This window comes from Poecilia reticulata, chromosome 2 (genome assembly GCF_904066995.2).
Source record: "Poecilia reticulata chromosome 2, P_reticulata-male-v2, whole genome shotgun sequence".
Lineage (NCBI taxonomy): Eukaryota > Metazoa > Chordata > Actinopteri > Cyprinodontiformes > Poeciliidae > Poecilia > Poecilia reticulata.
In genome coordinates this window covers 6927531-6949686 of record NC_088831.1, presented here as the reverse complement: position 1 = coordinate 6949686, position 22156 = coordinate 6927531, and the positions used below count along the sequence as shown (strand labels likewise).

Sequence of the window (22156 nt, the reverse complement as noted above, 5' to 3'; positions counted from 1 at the left end):
GTGACAGGCTTTAGCTCTGTCACGCCATATTCCTGTTTTAGCTCCTGTCTGTCACTTTCTGCCATCATTTCTGGCTGCCAGTGGATTGTGACTGAAAGTGATTGTCATGAAAGCCAGCAGCAGTACTTTTCCACTAAACATTAGGAGACTGTGTTAATAAAAGCTTATTTAGTTGAAAGTTACACATATAAATGGAGATAAACATTTATTTGCAAAACACACTCAAAAGAATTAGTCCAAATGAATAGTTTGAAGTGAGTTTATCTCAGTAAAATGTCCCGCTCATGAACACTTTTCCATCTTTGATCTAGAAAATGAATCTGATTTGGTGACAATGATTTGACATCAACTCAGCATCAAGATTTGAAAAAGTATTGAGTAGCAACAGAAATAAAGTTTTTCTGATGTTGGACTCGCAGCCGTAGTTTTAACAAAAATAAATAAGACATTAAATACATTTTTTTTTTACATATTTTGGAGTCAGATGGGTAAAAAGGAGCCTTGCTGTTTAATGTATTAACTTACCTGTCCTGATAATAATAATAAGCAGGTTAAATAATATCTTCTTAATTATTTCAACAAATGTACATCTAAGCTTTCTAAATTTGAAACTATTAAAAGACAGAATGTTCTTAGTCTATTATTGAAGTACATGCTCTCGTTCGTCCACAAACATGTATTCAGTTGGTAAAAGTTTGAAGATCAGTCCATGTCAATCTTCAGTTGATCCATTCTGTGTTCCTGTTTCCTCCTGGGATCCCGACTACAGAGGATCACATTAAATTATGAAGAATTCATATCCTCCTTCAGTCAGTAAGAGTTAAAATCTGCAACACACAAAACATACAAATCAAGACTTTTGCTACATTATTTTTATTTGTAAGATGCACACTTTAAGCTGTGAATGGAAGATAAAAGGAGAGAAATGGGAGCAAGAGGAAAAAAATCCAGGAAGCAAATGATTGAAAACAATTTCCAACCTCAGAGTTGATAAATGTCTATGATGAAGTTGATTGCAACAGTAAACATCCTCTGTTAAGAGATCTGTAGCAGCTCACCTTTGCACAGCGCTCTGTGTTATAGATGTGCAGACTTGGAGATTACTGCTGTGACGTTTTCTAAGTTCAAATCATGCATTTCAGTGTTTTAAACATCTGTGCTAATCCTCATACTGGATCCATTAAGCTACTCAAGTCCATCAAGAATATTTTAGCAAGTTATTCTACAAAATGCAACATGACTGGATCGTAACTATGGTGATATCTGACTTAATATATTTGTGATTTTCCATTAACGTTATCAGACCTGTTTATTGTATTGCTGGGTCACTGTGTGGTGTGGCTATTTATTAGTTTGCTTAAACTGCAGGTTTCTGATATCTCATCTGTCAGGTTTATAACTAGGTGTAAAATACTGGGAAAAAGTATTTGCTCCCTTATATGTTTCTTTTGTTTCAACTTAAGTAACTATCCAAATAAACTTGAAAGCTGAGTTTAATTTCATTTACGTTTCACCCAGATAGCAATGCCTCCAACTGCGCACTGAATGTATTCTGTGACTATTCAGTAGCACCTTGTCCTTCTGTCCATTCGTCTCCCTGTCCATCCATCCCATCCGCCTATTGATCTGACATTATGCAGTCCCATGAATATTTCAGAGCTCCTCTAAAAGCACTTGTAACTATTTTAACAGTTCCAAAAAGCAAGTATACCTTAATATTCGTCAATATGCACAGTTGAAACTTTCTTAATGTCCATGGTCTTCCTTATCTTGTGGGTTCAGCCAATCAGCTCCAAAGAAAATAAGAGGCGCTCATGTATTGGTTGCTTTCCAAACATCAGCCAATTGTGTGTCAAGCAGCATTGCACCAAGGTATTTCAGTTGAAAAAAATAAAATAAAATCAGGGAGCTGTGGCGCAGGAGCAGGGCACAGCCCATGTACTGAGGCCTTAGCTCTCATGCTGGTGGTTGCAGGTTCGATTCTCGGCCTGGTGACGTTTGCCGCATGTCTTCCCCCTCTCTCATAACCCTACCTTCAAATAAAGGCCACTTTAGCCAACAAAATAAAAAATTATGAATTTGCAAATTTTCCACAATTAATTTGGAGTTATTTTCCACAGAATACTTAATTGAGAATAGGCGCGGGTCCAGTGAGACCCGTTTCAGATTAAAAGTACTTTTCTAAAAACAACCTTTAATCAGGTATGAAGACTATTTTTCATTTATCCCACATTCCTGTAATCAAATATTTTTTCATTGGTCTGATGTAATATTCTAATCTTAAATGTCTTGTTTTCATTAGCTGTAATTGAGAAATCATCATAATTAACAAAAATAAAGGCTGAATAACGTCAGTCTGCATGTAATTAATTTGTATAATGCATTTCACTTATTGAAATGAGCTACTGAAATAGATTGACTTTTTAATGATATTCCAATTTATTGAATATGACTGCATAATGTCAACTCTCTTTTGGAAGTTGCAGGAATATTTTTGGTGAGTCCACAGCAATGCTTTACCTGTGTGGAAAGTTTAGAATTTCATTTTTTTTTTTTTGGTAGCAAACAGTTTTAATGCATGTTAATTGTAAAGATGAAAGGTTTTTATTCTCGGCTCCTTTCAGAAAGTTCCCTTGTTTCTGTGTCTAATTTCTAATTAAAAATAGATCTGTGTTGGACGGTGTCTGGAACTCGCTCCATTAGGCCTGAGAACACACAGCGGCCTAATCCAATCAACGGCATTTCTCCTGTGCAGCAGCTGACACTTTGTTGGTTTTAGGCTCTCTGTCACAGCAAGCTGTCAGCTCCACTGCAGCTCCGCAGCCCTGACAGAGCAGATACAGGCAAACAGGAAAGCACACAGCATGAATATGCAACCGTGAGCTCTGACATGTTAAAAGGTTTAGAGAAACAGTTGAATTGATTCAACACTGGGTTCCTGGGTTACTGAGGGTTTCTTGGCATAAGAGCTAACAAGACAGAGACAGCATAGCTGAATCAAACATCTGCTAGGACCTTTTTTATTTGACAGTCACACAATGAGTACAATGTTTTTTTTTTTGAGGGGGGGGTTAGCGTAGGGTGTAGCATACAGTATGGGCCGTGCTTCAAATTTTGTACGCAGTTATTATTAGAGCAACATGAACATACGTTTCAATTTTCTGAGAAGCTCCATGTGAAATTGATCTGCATGAGTTTTACATTTTTAAAACAGACACAGAAATCAGTTGGCTAATTAGTCTAAGTCTAATTAATTGAGATGCAACTTTGAAAATTGTAAGTTGACTTCTTTGATGTTTTTATTAATAAATTAGCCAGTTAGCACCGACCTGCTCCAGCCATCATCACAGAGCCTGACATCCTCCTCCTATCTATTTTACGCTCTCCCAGGTGTCAGACTAAAATGGCCTGGTGTACAAGTGCTACAAAGCATTAGCACTCCTCATTTAATCATCACACATCCTCCTTTGATTGATGCCTAATGAATGGCTCGGATTGTGGTAAGAAGACTTGTTAATGGGTTTTGCGCGTCTATCAGACATTTGAGGCTGCACTCAGAAATCTTTGCTTACACCGAAGCTCCAAAACTGTGTTTCTTATGAAGAAAATACATTATAGTTTTCTTGCTGGACAAAACACCCTCATTAGAACCTGTGGGGTGTTTAGATGGGTTTTGTGTTTCCTTTTTTATTATTTTTTTAGGTAATCTGCTTCCTAAAGGGATTGTTTAAATCATTTTCAAGTAAGGTTCTATGAAAGGGTTACAGCAGATAACTCCCGTGGTGTTTTCATTTAGTATAAATCCAGATTAGTTTGCTGCAGAAGAGGAAGCTAACAGCTAATCAGAGAGCGGCCAAGACCAAAATGACCTTGTCCGTTTCTTAACATTACCCCGGTCTCAAAACTGGGACGGCAGTTTATGCAAGAATTATTTTTGAAACAAGAATTATAGATCTTTATCAGTATATTTTTTCCTTTTACAAAGAAAAAATATAGTTTCAGTATTGTTTAGATACTGAAACTAAACAATAACTAAACTAAACACTAATTTTCCCTAAATTGTTATGAAGAGCACTTGCATTTACTTGTTTTCTTTTGATTTATTGTGATCTAATTTGATTTTATATTTAATTACATAACCACTGTTTGCTCTGGTTGCTCTGGCAACTAAACTACATGAAACCACTCATCTGCATTTTCTGGTTTAGCCTCAGAGATCTTCTGAATTTTTAGACAGGTTTTTTAGAGCCTGTCTAAACTTTTTCATGATGATAAATACTTTTTTTTCATCACCATGAAGCTGATTGGCTAAGTCTTTCCATTTAAGCTGTTGTCTAATCATATGGTACTTTTCTGTTTTCTTCCACATCTCTGTGGGTTTGGCTTCCATTTTTAACGACGTTTAAGATGAAGCAGACTGTCATTTTCTGTATTACTTTATGTTTTTACCCTTTTCTAATCAACTTTTTAATCAAACGATGCTGTTCTAATCAACAATTTCTGGAATGGCACCGTTTTAGACAGATTTTCAGAGAGGAATATATAGAAAGGTTGCAGATTTAATAAACAAAAAACCCAACTGACTTGGTATTTGAGCAAGAGCTAAATTAGTTTTCCTTTCTAAGAATGTGACACTTAAAATATATCACTCTTAACGAAGCAGTTTTGACCTTTAGCACTCAAATCTTTATTTCCAATCGCTGCTCCATCTGTTACACACAGGTCAAACACTGATGATGCTACAGCTACATTTAATCTGTGCTAACCCCCCGCTACCACCGCTGCACACACACATTTAATTTAATTAGAGCTTGTGTGTCCTCCTCTCTGCCAGTTTTGCTGCGCCGCTCGGGAACAGCCAACATTATCACTGATTGCTTCTAGATAGGAAGGAATATGATTAGACCACGTGTTCGGGTGTTTGTGTGTGTATAGGAGCGGGGCAGAAATCCGACGATGCTTGTTAGTGGTGAGAAACGAAGCAGGCCGAAGGATGAGGAGAGGGTTGGATGAAACAAAAAAGAGTCTTTCCATTGTAAATGTTGTGACTTTGTCCAGAAACTCTTTAGGACGACTTGAAGTTGCTGAACTGAGCTACTTTAAAGTTTGAGAGGAAAGCTTCTCAAACTTTCTTCAAATGTGGGCCAATATCTCTGTATGGATGTAAAAGTCTCAGTGCCAGGTATTGCAAATGCTGGATGACAACTATTGCTAGTGGAGATTAGTTATCCACATCACCTCAAACCTGCTCCATGCACATTGATGCAGTATTGAAATTCAGAATATACCTGAGCATGACGGCAGGTTTACTTTAGAGCATAGATGGAGCAGCTGAACAGGAAAAAGATCCTTAAACTGTTGTTATGAGTTTGATTTCCAAATGGACAGAAGATGAACCTGAAAGCTTTGATTCTTTGTGTAATAAGATTAGTGTTATTAAAGAGAGGAGGGAGGTGGAGGAAAGAGAGAAGAATAAAGATGTGACCTTTAAAGAGCAAGGTGAGCAGAGAGGGAGGAACCCTGCTGAGGAGTGGCCAGAAGAAGAAAAAGAGAGAAAAAGAGAGAAAGAGAGCAGGGTGGGGAGCGACCCTGGTGAAAACAGATTAGTGGACCATGAAGTGGATTACCAGCAATGATAGTCCCTCAGAGAGCGGTCGGTCCAGGCCAGCGCAAACATACCACGAACACATCAAAGCGATCTGTATCAGTCTAACCTGTCGGTCTAATGCAAACGCACACATAGCTGATTGATGGCAGTGGGCTCAGTTTTCTAAACGTTAAAACTCAATCAGTTGTTTAGGTCAAGTTTAAACCTCAAGCAGTTTAAATGATCTCCAAACTACGGAGATGTTGCTTGAAAGAGAGAATATGTGAAAAACATTTTATGTTAAATAAGCTTTATAATTTTACAGGTCACAGTATAAACCATATTAAACATAAAAGCAAAATTATGTTTTTTGTCTTGTGCCATTTTGGAAGAACCTATTGAAATTAATTTGTCAACATTTTAGCAATTAGGTTTTTTTTTCTCACAATTTAATCAAGATGATGTAATGGGGGAAAAAGGTAGAAATCACTGTGCTAAATCAATATTTGTGGGAAGCTGCAATATTATGTTAAATAAACAATAAAAATTTACATTTTTCTTGTTTCTCTTTTCTCAGATTCTCTGACAAATCACGCTTGAAGCTAAGAGAAGGAAACTGGCATCAATGAAGGGTCAGCTTCTTCCACAGGTGAGGAAATATTAGAAATAATACCCCAACAATAATATGACAAGGGGTTATCAATCATTGAAACTAAAGACCTGACGGATTTTTCTCAACTATAACAAATTAAATTAGGCTAATTGGAAATGGTAAGGTCCTCTGTGACTACCAACAGTTTTATGGACAATTTAATCCAAGTTCAGTGCAAAAGTCAAACTTTTAATAAAAATTTCTCAAACTACAGGCACAAACTATGATGTATTTCATTGGGATTGAATGTGGTAGACCAACACATGATGTATAATTGTGAAGTGAAAGAGAAATTATTGAGGGCTTTGTACAGTTAACTGAAGCAGAGGACCTACAGACTGGGATCAGCTCATTTCTCAGTGAAAACAAATTATTAAATATCTAACAAGTGCAACTGATGAGGGATCAGAGACCTCAATGTTAAACTGAACTGAGCACATCACATTTAAAAGGGTAAAGGTAACTGAAGTACATGCAACAATGTTTTGTTTTTTTAGATTTTGACAGATTCACACAGAATTAGATTTCTGAGAAAAAGGTCAAAATTTAGAGATTAGAGTCCTAATTTTTTTTTCCAGTATCACTAATCCTCTCCCGTAGATTTTAGCTTGTGTTTTAACAAAACATGTACATATGGTTCCAGTGACACAATAATCTTACTTTTATGCTTGTTTTTCATAGTTTTAGGCTTGCTTAAGCAGACACCTCTGTGTGTGTAGCCGGTGCCGCTGGCCAAGAACAGCTAATCCCATTTAACACAAACATTACAACGGATAAGTTTTACTGACACGTCTGAAAATTGTTCTGTGGACCAAAACGTTCGGTCAGCTGAAGCAAAGAAACACAAGCTGGAGTCGTTCTGGTCTTTCCTAAATGTTCTCTCTACTTATTTACAGCTAGAATGCCTTGAAGTTTTTTTTCAGTCGGTATTGTAGAGGATTTTCCTCCAGAGAAAAAAATCGAAGAATTTTTGTTTCAAGCTGGAAATTCCTGTAAAGGTCAAATTGGTCTCTAACAAGCACACACACAAATCAATAAGCAAATGAAATGATAAAAGACTCTAAAGCCTTCCTTCTTGCTGACATTTCTGTCTTGCCTGCTGAGGGGAAGTTTTGATACGAGGGCCCCCCTAGGTGGAGGATGGGGGTCCACTCTTTCTCTGTCTTCCCCTTCCACTCAGCCTAAATGAGGGCTTTTTCGCAGCTGTTGGTGGGGGGTGTCTGCTCCAGGAAGAATGAGGACTTCCTGTGGAGGGCCTTTAAGAGCGGGGCTGAAGGGTCTGTCGCACGCTCACTCTCTCTCTCCCACAGTTTGTCTCGATGTCTCTCGCCCGTCCTAAATGGGGTCAAGCTTCAAACCAGTACCAGCTGCTTTCAAAGACCCCAAAGAGCAGTTTTCCACCTGCCCTTTTCTCCCCTCCCTCCATAACCTTTTCATCACATTTTCTTGTTCGCTTTTCATTCCTCTCTCCACTTCCTTTCCGTCCCATCGACAGCGATGCATCCATGCGCTCGTTTACGAAAGGCACAATATTTCTGAGATGATTAAGGAAACAAAGAGACAACGTAGAGTGCTGTGAAAAACTTGAGATTTATTCTGTTTTTGCCGTTTTGTCACACTTAGATGTTTCAGATCTGAAAAGCAGTTGGAGTGTTTTGGCTGTCAACACTTCCAGATGGCCAGCAATGAAACGTAAACATCATGTTTAAGGTTCATTTGTATTGGATTTAAGTTCAGACTTTGACTAGACCATTACAAAACTTCATTTTTATATTATTCAGAGGCAGCCTTGCCTTGATGCTTTGGATCCTCATCCTCCTGTTGAACCACAGTGTGACTGTGGTTAAGGTCCAGTACTGCAAGCCAAGCAGGCCCAAACCATCATACTGCCACTACCATGTTTTAGGTGAAATGCAACATAACTAACATTTTTCTAACAGGCCCATTTTTCTCTTGTCATTTCAATGAATATTTTATGGGAATTTCGGGGATCATCTATGTTTTTTGGCAAAGGTGAGTTTGAAGGTTAAGGTCTTTCAGCATTTAGAGACATTTTATAGAAATAGATTATGAGTTTGGCTTGTGAAATTGAGCTCAGAATCTATCTAAAGCTTGCAGTTTATTCAGTCGGCTTGTTTTGGATTAAAATAAGCTGCATAATCTGAAATATTTGTGACTAGAAGGAAAAAAATAGAAGGCAAGGACCAAATACATACATTAGCTGCATTTCCATGAATTATAAACTTGTGCAAATTAATGAAAACATGCCAATTTATGTAGTCGCTCCAACTCCTGAATAAGACACTGACTACTGATAAGAAGTATATTTTATGTAGCTGTTTACATCTGTTCCCGTCATGTTTAAAGACTCATTGTGTGATTTTAATGTCATTTCTTATTTAATGGAATAATCACAATTGTGAAATTGTGTTTTCTTTTTACATCAGCAGAATATCAACAAAGATTTGCACATATTTCTAATGGAAACGCAGCTACTGTCTTTTACTGGGATTTTACATGAGAAGCCAACAATGTAATGCATAATAGTACTTAGCCTTCTGTATTTAAATACCTCTCAATGTTTTCGGACGTTATCTGGATGTAATTCCATGTCGATATCAAAGCAGCTGTTGAGTTTTTAAGACATAGTTAAACACAGAAAAGGAAGCATTATGTTAACCACCTGGAGGACGCTTCCAGTCTTTTTATGCGTTCCACATGTCTGCTGTCGTTGAGAGAGGGCATTACGATCATTTTGAGCTGAAGCAGATTTGATGCTTAGATAGAAAAAAAAACTCACTGAAAATTGGATGAGGAAAAAAATGCAAGAGGGAACCTTTCTCTATTAGCTGGAGCTACATACCTGTCTCATTTTTACACGGTGTCCGTGTCTTCTTGATGTGTTTGAATATTGATCGATAAGTCCATTAGAGATGCAGAAAGCTCTGTACCATCCATCCTCTCTGTGTTCCTCTCAACCCAGGCTGATTCTAAGCTTCCCTTCCATCCTGGGTTTTATTTAATTTGTTCATATAATGGACATGAATGAATCCTGGGGTTTAGGGCGACCAATGAGGTTGGGCCAGCTCACCAACGTGTGTGAAAAGAGACACAATAACTGGCTTTATTTTTGATTGGCTTCTCCTTTTTTGAGAATGACTTCCAAAGTGCGATGTCCCATTGTAGGACCAGAATGAAGCTTAACAATGCAGCATGGGGTCCATGAGGAGGGGCTTGTTAGACTTCTAGATCCAGGCTTTAGGCCTGTACTGGACAACAGTGTAGTGTAGTAACTCTGCCTGGGGTTAGATTCACAATGGGAAGGCTTTAGTTCCCATTGTGGAAGCTATGTCAACAGAGAGGCTGCTGGGAGCATAGCTGGCTGGCATGGAAAAAATAATCCGTTTTACACGTAACTTTATGTATAGGAACAAGGTTCTTAAGAGTTTTAGGTGCACAGAAATATAGACACACTGATGTAAACCTGTCCAGTTTGTTACAAATCATTGCCAACTTTTTTTTTCTCTCTCCAGCTTTCTGACAGTCTGAAGAGACAAACAGGCATTTGTTGCACAGTCAGTAAAGTGCTGTGCTTTGAATCCAGTAATTGTGGGTTCAAACCCTGGTTGTGGCAACCTCCAAATGCAATGTCTGAGTCAGTGTAAAAATGTGCCACAGCAAGGTGGAGACAGAACATCAGGGGAGTGGGAATGCCCCACTGTTTACAGAGAAAGACCCGGATCTCAAACCAAGACGTCTGCCATTAGGCACTCAGAAATTTTTATTGAAAAGAAAGTTTCTACTTCTACTCCAAGATTAAGAAGCGTAGATTAACGTGTGGTCTGATGGCATCAGACATTAATTATGAAGGACAAGAGTTGAAATCCTAGAAAGAATGTCAGTCTCTTTCAAAGTCACCATTGTTACAAAAACTTTCCATTTGTAGATTCAGTTGCTCTGTGTTTGTTTCTGACTTTCTGGTTCTTCTGAAGGTGGACATAAAAAACAAAGACATGGACGAGGAGTAACAGTGGATAATACAACTTGTATAGAAAGCACAAAGTTTAGAAAAAGTTTTGTGAAAAGCACCCGATCCAGCATTCAACTCCAAGTAGAGTCATCTGTATTTTATCAATAATTGTACATAAAAACACAAATGCACTACAAGAACACATCAATATGAAAGAGGACAATCTCACAGTGTATTTGATAAGTCATACAAACATAAAAAGTCCAAGTTCAATGTCTGGAAGAGCAAATAGTTTTATCAAGGATTAAAAACAGAGATAAATGTGCTATGAGTCAAAAAGGCAAAGGTTCTTGTTGTGTGGTGGGATTGTCATCAGTTTTAAAACCAAAAGGTCATAAGTTCAAGTGGTAGATACTCTGAAAGACTTTGATTTGTTGGCTTGTTTTTGCCTTTTGCCAACATTGACTGCAGAAAAGATAAATGCACTGCAAGACTCTACAAAGTGTGGAAGTTAGTGTAGTCTACAGGTTATGGCATCAAAGGACATGGGTTCAAATCTTGCTAGGAAAGCATAGTATATGCCTCTTTGGTCAGCATTGTTCGGTCAATATTGACACCTGGAAAGAGGAATGTGACATGAGAAACTTCTAAACTGTGGAAGGTTGTGTGACCCACAGGTTATGGCATCAGATGTCAAGTACGAACGACAAGGGTTCAAATCCTGGAAAGGATTTTTCATTTTCTCGGTTTTTATGCAAAAAACCAAGAAAATGAAAAATCGGCAGTATCACCAAAAAACTTTGAAATTGGTGCATGGAAAGGATGTCTATTTTGTCAGCATCTTTCAAAAAAAATGCGCCACAAGAAACTTCTAAAGTGTGGAAGGTTGTGTGGTCCACAGGTTATGGCATCAGACATCAGGCACAAAAGATTTGGGTTCAAATCTTGATCTTGGTCTGTAAATAATTGGTATTTATTAGGATTTTAGATTAAAACACACAAAGTTCTTAAAAAAATCAGGCAATATGTTCAGAAAAAAATAATATTTGCTTAAATATGTTTTTTTATCAATCTATTTTTACTCCAGGAATGCACCGATTTCAAAGTTTTTTGCTGATACTGCCGATATTTCATTTTGTTGGTTTTTTACATAAAAACCAGAGAAAATGAAAAATCGGCAGTTGTCAGCAAAAAACTTTGAAAATCGGTGCATTTGTACTCCAGGAATGCACCGATTTCAAAGTTATTTGCTGATACTGCCAACATTCCTGTTTTCTTGTTTCTGGAATATTGGCAGTATCAGCAAAAATCTTTGAAATCGGTGCATTCCTGGAGTAAAAAATAGATTGATTAAAAAACAACATATTTAAGGAGAAATCACGTTTTTCTGAACTTGTAGTCTTAATTTTGACTCATTATGATGAACTTTGTATGTTTTAATGTAAAAATCCCATCAAGTACAAATTATTCACTGACCAAGATCAGGATTTTAACCCACGTCTTTTGTACCTGATGTCTGTTGCCATAACCTGTGGACCACACAACCTTCCACGCTTTAGAAGAATCTCATGCTGCATTTATCTTTTCTGCCATCAATGGTGACTGAAAGATGCTGACAAAATAGACATCCACCGATTTCAAAGTTTTTTGGTGATACTGCCGATTTTTCATTTTCTTGGTTTTTTGCATGAAAACCAAGAAAATGAAAAAAAACCTTTCCAGGATTTGAACCCTTGTCCTTCATTACTTGATGTCTGATGCCATAACCTGTAGATGTCTTCTTATTTTAGTCTTGGTACATTGGTCAATCTTACAACATGAAGATCTTGAGGTGTTTTTCTCTGTAAACATGGGGATGAATGCATTCCCACTCCCCTGAGGTTCTGTCTCCACCTTGACGTGGCACATTTTTACACTGGCTCAGACGTTGCATTTGGAGGTTGCCACAACCAGGGTTTGAACCCACAATCACCAGATTCCGAGCACAACACTTTACTGACTATGCCAACCAATCTGTTGAACAGATGCCTGTTTGTCACTTAAGACTGTTAGAAAGCTGAAGAAAAGCTTAAAAAAACATGAATGACTGCAAAAGTCATTTATGTGTCACTTTTTACATGAGCTCAACATGTTCAATTCAACTAACTCTAGCTGTTTAAATTAGGTCCTTCCCCCCAGGCAAACATACACACAAAAACTACTCTACTCATCTCCTGGGTGCAAAGAGGCAACCTCAAAGCTGAACAAACAGTAGTGACCAAACGCAAATGAACACATGTACAGAAAGACAAAACAGCAGCATACTTTGCAGCTCTCATTACTAGCAAACACAAAAGGAGCCACTGAGTCAACCCACAGAGGTTCAACACTCAGAAAAAAACAGAACTCTCCACAATCTGCTTCTGCACTAAAACATCCTCAATGCAACCATTTCCCATCATCTGTTTGGTTCACATTTTTTTTTCTCAACATGCAGGAGAGAACAGTAGAGTTGGTAAAGAGGCTGGTGGACATCTCTGGATTCAGCATCAGCAGTCTGACATTAGCTGCTATTGTTTCTCTGGGAGATGAAGAGAAAGAGAACAGCTGTTCAGCACAGAAGCATCAGAAAGTCAAAGCCTGACGTCATGAGGCAGAGAAAAGGTCATCAGTAAAGAACAGCAGCAGCACAGAAACAGAAATGCATATTGAGTTGGAATAGTTATGTCTAAATGAGGTGTTTTCATTGAACCTGGACAAAAATACTTAATAAAATTATTCAAATAAATTAGCTTTTTTTGTGAATTTTAGTTTATTTTAAACAGTTTGCTATATTTGTACTCTATTTTATGATGTTCCTCTGTCTAAAAGTGTACTGCTCTCCTCACACCTTCATATTTTCACTTTCCAATCCTCCAGCCTCCTCACACTGACCACTAAAGACTCCTATTATCTTGTCTACACCTGTGATCAGAACAAATGCACAGTCCCAGCTAATGACAAGCCCCCCGGCTGACCCGCTGACCCAGATCACAATGAAGAAAGAAGCAGATCGCAACAGCTGGGCAATAAGATGAAGGGCTTGCTTTGGGTGATGAGATAAAACGAGTGACAAGACGGTAATGGAGAGTTCAAGAGCAAGACAGGAGGACGACAAGAGGAGATAAGAGGAGATAAGAGGTTAAAGGAAGTGAAAAGACTGCAGAGTTTGTATTGGGCATAAAGGGAAGTAGTAAAACAGAAACTGGGTTGGAAATAAAGACCTAACATTTCCATCCATATGACTATTGACGTTATATTTGAGTATGAAATAAAGCTGCCAGGTATGTGGAAATATCTTGGTGCTATCCAGAATGAGTACAACAAGCTGTTTTCACATTGTTGAATTAAATGTGAATAACCACACTTTTTGGATAGCTGAGTTCAGTTTCAACAAAGACACTCAGGCCTCCTCATTACCAGACATATAGAAAGAAGATATAAGTTACATAGAACCCGCCTGACAACACAAAGCAGGCTAACACTTGTCCAATAGCAACTCATTATGCCCCAATAAATAATTTCCAACAACAAATGAGAAACAAATTCACTGATTCAACAATAAGATGGAGAGACTGGGAAAAAACCACCAACAAGAACAAAAAACTAATTTTCTAAATCAGATTCATCTCCAAGACTCCTGGGAAAATATTTGGAAAGTTAACGTCTTGTTGCGTCTGGCATAAAACAAGTATAGCATTTCAGAAAAACAACATACTGACTGTCAAACATGGTGGTGAGATTATCAGCTTCAGGACGTCTTGGTGTAATTAGAGCAAAAAGCACAAGTCTGTAAGAAGGCAAAGACTTTTTCGGAACAAAATAATGTTTTTCTTTTCTATATAATCCTAAAACAAACCTTGTTCTTCTTATGTGTGTAAGGTAGTTTAGGCTCAAGGATCAGAGGTGAGCAGAAAATCAGGACCAGCCACCGCTTCAGTTTCTTCCAATTACTTTTTTTATTCAGTCTTTACTCGGACTTCTCTCCCAGCATTCAAAAGCTCACTGTTTTTATACAAAATTGGCACCACACCTGTGCTTGATTGGACACAGCCACCAAGGAACAGGTCAAAAACATTTAAACAGAGAAACACAAAAAACTACAAATCAATTTACAAACTCCTACATAATGAAGTTATCTGCAAAATAAATTACAGAATACAAGATAACTCAAAAGGTTATTTTTAAAAGGAAAACAAACAAACAATACACAAAAGAAAAACCCTCTAATTGGCAGAACCCAATAAGGTAATCACTGACATCATCCAGCCATTTAACCAGGAAGTACTGGGCCGGCCTCTCCCATACTCCTGCAGATCTACAAGGACAAATGATGGTGAGTACAAAGAAAAGTAAATACACCTTGAAACAAATTCAACCCATAATCCAGAAATAATAACTTTAACCTAAACAGATAGATCTTGCAACATAATGCCAACACAAACAAACCCGGGATAGTAAGTGAAGCAAAATGGCAATGTTTGAATTAATTATTATAACCAAATATAAAAATAAGTGAATGAGAAAGAATAAGGGACAAGTGGTAAACACAAACTGAACCACTTTGTCACAATGTGTGACAGAGGAATGTAGGTTGACTGGGGAAGATGCAGAATAAAAACTGCAGAGCAACTCGATCAGTCAACGTGGACAGATGATCAGAATAAGAGAAGAAGAAGAAGCAGCTCTGTCCATCAGTCTGTCTCTCCAACATGAAGACCAACCATCATCATCCCATCACTCCTATACTAAGCACACACACGCACACACACACGCACGCACGCATGCACACACACGTCATTCCATGTGGTAGCACATGCTGTCAAACTGCACTGAGGAGATGTCTGTAACATTCTTTCACTTTGACAGAGAATCTAAGTGTATTTTTTGGAAAATAAAATCCCCAAAACACTAATCCTTTCTACATCTCTACCTAAATCTTTCACTCTGTCAAATAAAAACAATATTTCTTACCTCTTCGGAAAATGCATATGACATCATCTGATGTTTTCTCTGAAAAACAAAAGACAACATCAGTCAATCTGACAGGTGAAATGTCTCAACTTGCAAAGCAGATCACAAGCAGCCTAAAGATGAATGTCTGAAGAAACCAGCTTGGATATTTCTTCCTGCATCATAAACTTAGAAATAAAAATCATTTTGAGCGTTTAAGAAATGTTATGTTGCTCTTCTTCTTTGCTTCCTAATTAACTACATTTTCAAGGCATCAATAAGCATCCAATCATCTCTAGTTCAGCCCAACTTTGTAAGAGCAGTTAAACCTCAACAAAAACTTGAGAGGGTTCAAAGGTGAAGCTTAGGAAAAGGTCTATTTATTCAAGAGCTGCAGCTGTTAAATTATACTTTCCTTTCTGAACGTCTCAATTCGACTCAAACTCCTTTTACCTACTAACTACAGGAGCAGAGAAACTCTGAGCCTGTGCTGCTTCTCTTCTGCTGTCTCTGCCTTCATCCTCTGGAATAATGAGATCGACATTCACCTCCGTACATTCGAAGTGAATCGGTTCACACACTTCATGCCTCAAGGCCACATATTTCCACTGTGTGTGAAAAGAGGCCATTATAGTTGATGTTAAATATGACGCAAAACAAAGATGATTATATGTCTCCATACATAGTCAATCCCTACTTAGTAATGAAGATCACCGTTTAGTTCAGATTTATATTTTCACTGATCAAAACTAACTCAAAATCCTATCAAAGGATAGGATTTTGAGTTATGAAACTACAGAGACAATAAGTCACATTTCCTTACTGCAGACTATGAGGAGATTTTAAATCTTCAGTTGTCTAAGTGGGGATGTGCTACAAACATGTATTGTGAATCACTTCATTTTTATTATTCCCTTCTATAAAACACACTTTCTTTTAAAAATCTACAAAATTAACAACTTGAGTAAACACTAAAAAAATATGTGTGAAGCAGAAAGAAATTCAACACAGGGTTTTTTTCTGCCTTTTCCTCAAACACACACACGCGCACGCACACACACACGTACACACAAATTTGGTGTGGGAGCAACAAAGAGGCCAAGAGGAGGCGACGGTTATCAGCTGCTGTAGGAAATTAAAGGGACGGTCCGCGGTTAATATGCAGATATGCAGATGGGTTGACGAAGCCCTTTCTCGCTGTCTGTCAGTTGTGTGCCAACCCCCCGCCCCAACCCACACACACACCTAGAGGCAGGTAGAGTGTGAGGACACAGTGTGTATCAGTGTGCAACACCAGATGGGATGAGCAGGTTGATTAATCTCTGTGACATGAATACCAAATCAGAGGCTGAAAAGTGAGAGTGAATACAGATAGGGATGATTGAGGCTGTGATGATAATGACAATGATGGCGGGTGCGTGAGCGTGTACGTGTGATGCAAACATCCCCTCTACGTTCGATTAGATCACGCTCTGGACTGAACGCGCTGGTTCTTCAAAGTCTGAGTTTCAGATCGTCACAGAAATCATTAGGAGATATGAAACCGCAGTCACTTCAGCTGATCAGCTCAAATCTGCAAAAACTCACGTCGCTTTCCTGGCAAAGGAAACTTGAAGTGTGAATATAGAGCTCTGGAAAAAATTAAGAGGCCGTTTTCTTTTTTATAGGTATATATTTGAGTGAAATTAACATTGTTCTATTCTATGAACTACTGACAACATGTCTCGGAAATTCCAAACAAAAATTTTGTATTTATTTGCAGAAAATGAGAAATGGTCAAAATAACGAAAAAGACGCAGCGCTTTCAGACAGTTTATAGACATCAAATAATGCAAAGAAAACACGTTTGTATTCATTCATAAACAACAATACTAATGTTTTAACTCAGGAAGAGTTCAGAAATCAAAATTTGGTGGAAAAACCAGCAGGTTTTCAATGGGGCTCAGTGAAGTGGGCTCTTCATTTTTTTCCCCAGAGCTGTAAATATATAAAATGTTTTATTAGTGTATGATTCACTCAATGTGAATTCTCCAAAGCTTTTTAAACCTAAGAGCTTGTGTTGCCTGGATAAAATGAAATAATTGCCTCGTTCTTAACAGGTTTTGAAATGAAATAGTCTTCAAATAAACAAAACACCATCTGTCATACTTTACTGGTGTCATTCTAGACCCTGAGAAGCTCTCTATCAGCTGATGTTAGTAATGTACATTTCACTAAACATGTTAAAAATTATTTGGGCTTCTTTTCCCAAAAGGAGAATGTTGCAGAAAATCTAAGAATTATTCAAATGCAACTTGGGATTCAAACCCAGAACCTTCTTGCAGCAACACTAGAATGAATCTGCTGGAAATTTCAACCATTATCTTTAATACATATGTAAGTCTTCATATATTAAGGGACAACTTCTTTTTTTATGAAAGTGACAATGACCAAGCAAATCAACTATATTGGTACAATTTTGATGCTAAATCAATCAATATAGCACAGGTATTGATTGGCAGAAATCTGAGAATCTGGAGTAAGACAAAATGCTCATTGTCTAATCTGACTGAGATTCAAGGAGCAATAGGTAAGAGTTATAGTCTCTAAATGAGCAAAGCTAGAAGCTAAAGGAAAAGGAAGGGTGTTGACTGAAAGGCTGAATGTAGCTCCTGCCTCACTTTTCAGGTCTTTATTTTTCCCCTGATGTCTTTCAAAAATACACTGACATTTATGGTTGTAACGTGACTAAATGTGGCAAAGTTCACTGCAATGTAAAAATAAGCATATAATACAAAAGGCCCCTTCAAAAGTTCACAGCTTTCTGTACCATAAAAACGTTTCTTTTTTTTCCATTTAAAAAGAGGAAAAGCCATAAAGAGTCGAAGTGAACATGATAAAAACACACTCCTTAGGGGAAATGTGAGTCAGGGCCACAATGTTGTTATTACAGATTGATATACACTTTGGTCCCCTTTTATTCAAACAGCTCACCTCTCAAAATCAGATGCTCGGAGCTCTTTTGATGACTACTTTGAGCTGAATGCGTGTTATTACAGGTATTACATGAAATTGCCAGTGTTAGGCGAAGGGGATTATGATGCTTTTGGGTCAATACTTCCTCTGAGGTGTTTGGCGGCTGCAGCTGAGGAGCGATTAGACCTTTTGTCTGTCAATCTGCCTTCATATGGGGTGGTTATCACACACACATTATAACCACAACCAACTGCACTTTTGTGGTGATTACAGCCTTGGGTATATCAGGGCCTTTCAGTATGCTGAGAGGTGTCAGTGCGGCTTCGGGCCGTCCCACAAGCACACAGCTGCTTGGGCGAAAGATGACAGGTGAAAGAATTTAAGAGCTGAAATTATGACTTGATAAGCTGAAATCTGCTGGTATATGGGTATTCATCAGCTGGTTCCATTTCTCCCCTGTTTTCCAAACGGATTTTTCTGAGAACTTTCTAAGGAACAAGTCACTTATGAGTTCAAGTGCATTTTCATTTTTACTTCTCTTTCTGTATTTCAAGGAATATCTTAGTGATAAAATACAGAGGTTTCCTTTTGTTTTTTTTTTTTTTTACTTTTTTGCCACAATTTCTTCAAATACTTATATCATACAAAAATAGAATGGATACATACAAAAAGCAACTACTGTAAGGCACATTTTTTTGATATCCAGACCCAAGTCAGAGCATTTCCAGGACAGCACAATCAAGAAATTACTTAAATCAAGCCTGTTTAACAGGATGAAGTAGGCAAGATCTCCAAAAGCATCACATCACTTAGGCTCTGACATCTATCAGTGTGGAAAGGCCTCCAGTGAAGTATTATCCAGAAATGGAGCAAACATGGAACAGTGGTAAACCTTCTCAGCAGTGCGTGGCCGACCACAGTTGCATTAAAACCTTAATCAGGTTATAAAAGAGGCCAGTACAACATGTGAAGCTCTGCAGGCCTCACTTCAGGCTTAAACAGTCAAACTTGATGGTGAGACAATAAAAAAGAGAAACTGGGCTAACATGGGGCTGGGAGTGTTATTATCTGTCACTCCTTTTGGTGCTTCAAGACCTGATTTTCACCAAGGTTAGGGACCCCAGCCACTCCTGAATACTTGAGTAAGAAGACTTATGATTGCCTAATTTAATCATTCAAACACCAAATATAATTTAACATGTTTTAATACGAACAGTGGAAACAGTCTTAGCTCTACCACAGAAACTAATATCTACAGTCCTCCTTATTACTGCCTTTGGGGCTACAACCAATCAGCACCAAAGAAAATAAATGTTCCTTCTTGATTGGCTGCTCTGCAGGTGCAGCCAATAGCGTGTCGAGTATCATTTTACCTGGGTATTTCAGCTTCCACAGTACATATTCCTTAAAATATTTTAGACATGAAAATAATTTAGTTACAGTTCACTGAAAAACCTGCAAATAGGTGTAATATGAAAAGATGCAGACTTTTTAAAATGTTCGACATTTTTGTGTAAATACTATAAATTTGTGGTGTTTTTACTCAAAGTCTAAACTACAGTGCATTGCTTTTTCAGCAGAACTATTAGACATTTTATAAGATCAAATTTCTAAGTAGAGAACGTAATGCAGTTAGTTAGATCCTGAATATTGGACTGCTGCATGCCGCGCAAATAAGCTAATTATTAATTAACAGTATCAATGAAAGCACATGAAGACTATTAAATTTATCTACTATATTACTTTTTTCTGAAATTTTTCAAACAAAAGTAAAAAGCTTTTCATGCTTTATATTTTCAGTCTAATAATGCACTTTAAAAAAAAGTCTCTCTGTTATTAGTACAGCACACGCCGGAGTAGAGTGATGTTATTAGAAGACCCAGTCAGGCTCACAGTAGGGGTTGAGCCGACTGGGTATGCTGATTTCCACTTTACTTTTGTGTAGGCTAATAAAAAAATGAAAAACCCTGAGCCTAATGGGATTTGGTGATAAGAAATTACCAGCGCCGGGGTCCTTCTCTTTTGTCTCTTGCTGGGTGTTCAGCGGCTGAGCCAATAAGAGAGCGCCCAGGACCGCCGTTACCTTAGAGACGGGAGAACACAGGCCGCGGCGCCGCCATGATAAACGAGAGCTGTTTGTCAAAGTTCTCTTGAAACACACATACATGCATGCACACTTCAGTCTGCTACTAATGTCCCCTCTTCTTACCATTCAAACAAATGGTGCATTTAGGCTTACATTACATCTGAATGGACATTGAGAGGGGAAAATTGTGTGAATGTGTAATGTTTTTCTCTCTCTTTTTTATTTATTCATTTTTTTTTTTTGGGCAATTTCAGGAACCAGAACTGTTGAACAAAACTGTGACACAGCTGAGAATCATTTAAGAGTATTACATATATTCGTGTATTTTTTTCATTCAGCTCTACATTTGGATTTGTAACCTAATTTAGTAAGTTTGGATATTGTCTGCACATTTTGTGCCAAGTGTCATTTGTAATTATTGTAGAAAAAATGTGCTTTTCTTAGGGCTATTCACATTAAAATCACACCAAGTTACAGTGACTTTAAAAGTACTTCAGACATACAAAGAAATCAAAACTACAACTACATAAATTATGTGTATTACAGTGAAAAGACACAAAGAACCTGGGAAAAGAGGAGGTGGAAAAATAGCCTTGATAACCTAAGAAATCAGCTGAATCTGAAGCTGAATTTGTTTCAATGATGAGTAAATCTAGATTCCTCCCCAGTTTCCAGCTTTTACACTTGAAACCAAGACTAGATACAGTTTTCCTTCATTTTATAGGTCACAGTCATTAGACGTTCCGCTTTTCTTCCTGTGTTGGTTGCAGCCTATCATTTTCTTTTTAACTCCGAGGTCACAGAGCTGAGCTGGAGGACACAACGGCAACAATGGGAGAGAACAAACCCACATAAGATGGATGAGAGAGGAAGACAAGAAGATATGCAGAGTGAAAGGAAGAGACACACTCCTTGGCTTGTCTCTCTCCTGCAGTGCGCCAGCTCTATAGCAGAGTGGAAAACAAGCAAATTACATACAACGGACACAAAGACGGTGTCCTGTCATCTCCGCCTGCCAGGAAAGATTTCCTAATTTACTAGTAGTCCACTAGAGGGGCTGTCCTATTCCATGTCTGCCACTGCAGGAAACAGACAGAGACAGGGTTTGGTTTATGCAGCAGACCTCGACAGACATGAAGGCCAAAACGTGGATACAGTGCAATACACCATCTAATCAGGCCTCACTGGAAAGTGCAAATTAGAGCTTCTAGACATGGAGAGATGTAGTTTGTCACCTATGGGAAAGGATGTCAGTCAGCTTTGTTTTATTTCCTTTGTAAATTCTTGCTTGAGACAAAAACAGAGACACCCTCATGCCTCATACGAGACAAATCGACTGATCCAAGTCATTTTCGGAGCATCAGTTTGTAGATTTTCATGCCTCTTTCTTTTCTTTCAACTGTTTTTTAATTGCAAACTCAACTTGTTGACGTGTACTGGAAGGGTGCAACAAAACATTTGAGTTTATCACATCATTTTGAGATAAACAATAATCTCACAATTATCCTGTGATAATTTTGGGATAATTTAGCAGCAATAACCCCTTTACTTAATTCTTCCACCAGAAATGATCCCCACTCAGACAGGTCAACATCCAGTCAAATCCTATCAGTTAACATCATAGTAATGTGGAGATATTACACCAATCACTGCAGAGCTTTAGCAGATGTAAGGGTCAGAAATTCAGCCAAAACTCTAGAAGTGAGTCCACATCTATAGTTTGCAGTCAAAAGTACTTGCTGGCCAAAACCAATAACGTTTTTGAAAGCCAACGCAGCAAAAAACACATTTTGGCTTTTTTTTTACTTGCTCAACAACATACACATGAAATATGTTTATAAAATAAAGTAGTACATTTTTCTTTACTTTAAAAAAAAAAGAAAAAAAAGGGGGTGTGTAGATTAACCCTTGTGCGTGCGAGGCAAACGTATAGGA

General features: G+C 37.9%; 2 long non-coding RNA genes across 2 annotated transcripts in view; one reads left to right on the top strand and one right to left on the bottom strand.

Annotated features, from left to right (window-relative positions):
* The first annotated feature begins 5627 nt into the window (after positions 1 to 5627).
* Positions 5628 to 12840, top strand: LOC145555086 (uncharacterized). Its single transcript, XR_014091167.1, has 2 exons — positions 5628 to 6236; positions 12686 to 12840. It is a non-coding gene; the product is annotated as an uncharacterized LOC145555086 (long non-coding RNA).
* A 98-nt stretch (positions 12841 to 12938) lies between these two features.
* LOC103475239 (uncharacterized) overlaps positions 12939 to 22156 on the bottom strand; it is a 56461-nt gene continuing 47243 nt past the window's right edge. Inside the window, exons 2-3 of the long non-coding RNA XR_014091166.1 lie at positions 15202 to 15240; positions 12939 to 14545 (exon numbers count right to left, since the gene is read on the bottom strand). This is a non-coding gene — a long non-coding RNA (uncharacterized LOC103475239). The remainder of the gene's footprint in view (positions 14546 to 15201; positions 15241 to 22156) is intronic.